Below are 5,449 nucleotides of genomic sequence, written 5' to 3'. Positions count from 1 at the left end.
AGTACATGTCCTTCCTCTGTTCTTGATGCAATTGTTTTGATGGATACCAAACATTTAACTTTTAGAGTATTTTTACTTACCAAGAATTGAACATAGCAGATACTCACTCCCCAGGGAACGGAGCAAGGCTTGAGAATGGGATGAGGGAATGAAAGCCAGTAATATTTGCTTCACATGTTACTTGGCAAAGAAAAGGGTCATTGTCAAATTCTGAAGCATCCAAACGTCCCCCATTTCAAAACATCTGCATTCAAATGTCCTGCTTCCATTCCTGATCACGTACTCTGGGAGGTATCCTGATAAGCACTTAATGGATTATACAAAGATGAGAAAACTTTCTTCCTACCACCAGGATGCTTAAAATGTAGTAACGAGGAATAGGCAGGTATATAATTAACTATTCCCCCTGCAAATGAAATGAATGTGCAAAGGACCAGTATCATGTGTGGTACCAGAAAGCCTCATCAATTCAATAAATCATGAGTTCACCAAAGTCACAAGCAAGTTTCCTGGGGCTTCTATGAAGAGGAATGTCATGTACATCTTGTCTTGTCTCTGAAGTCCTTGAGGTCACCAACAGGCTAATAATTCATCTTTAAGGACTTTCAAAAATCCCGGAGACTTCAAAGGGTCCATGAACTCCTTGAAACTATATGGAAAAAGCCATTTTTGTATCTTCATGTGCATTTTTCTGGGAAGGGGATTCATAACTTTCATTAAACTCTTATATGGCTCTGAAACTCAAAAAAAGATTTCTCCCAAATTTGTTCTAATTGTAATTTGAATTTATCTATGACCTCCCATTACTAACTTAATTAACAGCTTCAGCGGCACAAATTGCTAAAATCACAAAGATGAACACAAGGTGTTAATCAGCTGATTTGATTCTATTTGTTGCACACTTCTGCGTTCTTAGAAGTCTCTGCATATCTCCACGTGATTCTGATGGGCCAGTTTGAAATTGAGCTGGAAATATAAAATAAAATTGACTTTACTACTAATTAAGTATCTTAACAGTCATAATTAAGATTTCACCTTACTTATTAAATGGGGACTGAGCTGTTTATTAACTATGTGGCTTGAGCTATTTATTTAAATTCTGTGCCTCAATTTCCTCATTTATAAAATGGGAATAATAACAAAATCTCCTATAGAATCATTATGATGATTAGAAGGGTTAATATTTATAAAACAGATTAGTGCCTGGCACAAAGTAAATGACACAGAAGTGATAAATAAATAAATACGTTTGGCTTTATTGTCAAAGCCTATGGATTTATCCTAGTGTACACTGTGGAATATGTACAATTGAAGTTCTTGATAATCTCTTGGTGGCTCACTTCTTATTAAAAGCTTAGATGTAAGATTTAGCATTCTAGGAAGCTTATCTAAAGTGTAAACAGTCCATCCATTTCTTATATACTCTAAATTGTGTCTCTGAGTGAGATTAGGTCTCCACTGAGATCTATTCTTAGTCATACTGTCTTGGCACTTAATAGAATTGCTTTTGCTGAATTGTGCCTATCCCATGCCCCTGCTTCGCCTAGAGAAACCATTAAAGAAGCAGTCATTCCCCTCTGTGTTTGTTAGCGATGTCAGTGGGATGTTGCTCTAGAAGACACCATTGGTACCCTACCCACAACCCTCTGCTAGGCTAGCAGCCCCACCACTTCCGCCCCTCCATAGCTGCTGTGCACATCAGCTACTAATAGCTCAGAGCTATACCCTTCTCCAGAAAATTGCTCTTGACTAACAGGAGCCTTCTCTTCTGGAGATGTCTGGGAGACGACACATCACACCCCATGCCCAGCTTCTTGCTCCAAGGCAGGACAGCCTCATGGTGCCTCTCAGACTCCCATCATGGGACCACGTTGCCTTCGGCTGAAACCACAGCTTTGCTGGGATTTGTCCTCTGCTCCATCTTCCTTTCCTCACTTCCTTGTGGCTTTCTCCTGAGAACCCTCCTTCACTTAATCATTGTGCAAGAAACCCCATCTTAGGACCCACTTCTAGGAAACCCAAGCTAAGACATCATTATATCACACAGTATGAATAATATTGTATGACATCCATTATATCACACAGCAATGTTGTATGCTAGGGGTGAGGGTGGGGTTTTTTTGTCCCAGGCTTCAGTGCCAGAAAATATTGCACTCCTTCAAAGTAAGTTATGCATTTTTATCTTAACCCTATGAATTTCCCAACTGGAAGTGCTTACCTCTTTATCTTGGTTGCCACAAAACTCAGAAGAAAATTTCAATCCATTTCCATTGTATTTCTGAGTAGCAACTTCATCCTTAGCTTTATTTTATTGTTTTACTTTTTTCCTCTTTGCCAAAATCAATTAATCAATACATACTTATAAATAAGTTTGAAAAGGAATCATGATTCATTTCCCTAATTCTTATTTTTCCCTCTGTATGTTGTCAACCCCCTTCTTCTAGTTACAGCACTGCCAGCTGTCCTTTGGGAATTGCAATATCTGAATTTGGTCTGTGTAGTTCAGGTGCGCTGGCTCCTTTGTTTTACTCCAGGAGGGAGCCTGGCCCGGTCAACACAGAGTCAGAACATCGTCGTCCCCTGTTACTAAGTGGGTTTGGGAACAGGAAGGTATAGAGTACAATTAAGTCATGAGGTTCAATTTGGGGACTTTCATTTGAATTAATGGGAAGAGACGTTTTTCTCTCACCCAAACTCCCTGTGGGGGTTGCTAAGAGAATACAAAGTAAGCTCGACGTGATTATAGGTCATCCATCGTGCCCCTGTAAGAGAGCGGCCACCTGAGATGGAGCCAATGCTGAGAAAAGCATAGATTAGAGATGGAGAGATAGAGAGAGAGACTACGTCTCAATGACACCAATTGGGCCCTGGTACTTTTCAGTTACATCCCCCCAAATCCAAATTGAGTTGGATTTCTATTACTCAAAACCATGATTCCTAACAAACAAGAAAGACACAAAAATATAAGGTTGTTTTACCAGTTACAGCCTATAAGGGACAATGGCTTTTTTTGTGCCACTTATCTTAACATTCAGAAAATCCAGGATAGAAAATATTTACAACCTAAGTTTTAATACTGCACGTGTGTTTCTCTTCCTTGTTACACAAATTCAAGAGGCTGCGCTATACATTTTGAGAAAATAGAATTCTTATAGCAGTTGTTCCAGGTAGAGGTGATTTTATAGCATCCAAACTTTAACAACAGTTTTCTGAGAGAAGAATGACCTTGGGCAGAGTAGAGAATGGAATGAGAACTTAACCGAATTGGCAAATGTTGGTGAAGAGAGCTGCATGTTAAGGAGGAAGTAGAGACTGCATCTCGATTTTTGAGGATAACTACTACACGATGTTTTATTGTCATGCTACCAAGTCTTCATGGTTCCTTTGCATGGTACTAGAAACTATGGAGTTTACATATTTTGTATTCTGACAGCCTAAGAAATAGAACCCAACACCTGGGTATTTTATTAGTATTGTTTGTTTGTTTCAGGTTTTTTAAAGATTATTGTTAGGTGCTTGAGATCAAAGTCAAATGTCTTAGGTTTGTACTCCCGCACTACTGTTTACTAATTCTGTAACCTTAGGAAAGTTATGTAGCTTCATCATGCTTAAGTTTTCTTTTCTGTAAAATGGGGATGTCGATGGCACCTCTCACATAGGATCAAATGACTGAATGCATTCAAATGACTAAGAACCATGCTTGGCACATAGTAAGCGCTCAATAAATGTTGGCTTTAAAGAGTGTTAGTAAACTCAGCACTGGCTTAAGGGAAATGATAGCTCATCTTCACACCGGTGAGAAGTTTGGAGCACAGCTGGATTCAGGGGCAGGAATGGCGTCTTCAGGATTCGTCTCTTCCACCTCTTGGCTCTGCTTTCTAACATCTTCAGTCTCAGGCAGGCTTTCCTCAAGTCAGCACCCGCAGCTCCAGACGCACCTCCTCCAGCACAGTGTGAATAGGCGAACTGTCTTCCACACGGCTCAAAGCAAGCTCTTGGAATTGAGTCACATTAGGTGACCTTGCTCATATGTCCACCCCAGAACCAATCACTGTGACCAGAAGGAATGGATGTGATGCTCTGATTGGCTGGGTGACATGCCCATCACTGGAGCACAGACTCAACCCACCTAGACCACTCGCATGGGAAGGGGAAGTGGATAAGTCCCTGAAGAGCACGTGAGTTCTTTTACCAGAAGAAGGGAATAGATGCTGGGCAGGTAAAGCCACACATGGCGATTGTCACTGGTGTACCTTTTTCTTGATTGAGTAATCACTGGACTGCGAGTGAGCTTGGCTCCATTCTGCTACGTGCCACCCTCTCTCGTGTAAGGGAAGAGCTTGGTGCCTGGGGGAGGTTGTGGGTGGTTCATCTGGATGTTTATCAGGGAGCGCCTTAGAGATCAACACCACAGAAGGGATAGTATGGAAGTAAGATGGGGCAAAGGGAGAAGCCAGGTTGTAACACCGTCACAGTGGCAGCCTGCGCTGACACCCACCCTAACAACCACGGGGAGCTCTGGAGCTACAGTGGCCTTTCAGAGTAGCCCCTTGTACTCTGACATCCATCAGTCAGATGTACACCACAGTGGAATGGGAGCACCGTGCTGGCAAGGTGGCTGTCCTCACCTGAGGTGGTTCTGAAGGGACTGACAGCCAGGACTACCTGAAGACAGCATTCCCAGCAGGAGGGTCAGGGACAAATCCCTTTTCCTGAAGGAGGGCTGGAGCCACATATCAGAAACCACCACAGGGACACACAGTGATGATGAGGTGACAAAGCTTTGTCCCAGGCCCCCAAAATGTAGCAGGCATACCATTTTAAATAACGGTTTTATAAATGTTGACACCTAATCAGTAAGAATGATTAGTTAAAATTACAAAGTTGACTTGAGGAAAGTTTTGTACTTTTTGCCCCAAGTGCCATAACTGCTGGCTAGGGCTCTGCCTGGGGATAAATTTTGTGGTTGTATCCTGTGGGAATTCTGAGTCAGTTATCGATGGCAGCCGTCTGGAAGCAGGATACCAATTTGAAGGAGATAAAGATGAGCCAAGTGTGTCTGCAACCTGGCGGTATTTATGGTTCTCGAGGCTGGGAGGAAGAGCTGGGCCTAAGGGCTGACGGGTCCAGCCATGTCCTTGTGGCTGAATTGTCTCCCTCTTGATTGATAAGATGTTTAGGTAGAGAATGAGCTTAATCTTTCCCACTGCCGTCTAGTGCCTGTAACTCACAGACCTTAGGATTTCAACAGAAAAGTTGGATGTCCTCACAGCATGGGATGTAGGTGGAAGGATTGGAATGACCACAGCAAGGTAAAAACAAGAATGTCTTTTCTTCACTTTCCAGGCTTGTCATTACCCATGATTCACACAAATTGTCAGTGAAAGATCATTAAGCATGAGAAAAAGGCAAAAAGCAAAAACAAAAAGCATTTGGTAAGAGACAAGGC

This window comes from Propithecus coquereli, unplaced genomic scaffold (assembly GCF_000956105.1).
Source record: "Propithecus coquereli isolate 6110/MARCELLA unplaced genomic scaffold, Pcoq_1.0 Scaffold71, whole genome shotgun sequence".
NCBI classification, from domain to species: domain Eukaryota; kingdom Metazoa; phylum Chordata; class Mammalia; order Primates; family Indriidae; genus Propithecus; species Propithecus coquereli.
This window is presented reverse-complemented; position numbering follows the sequence as displayed.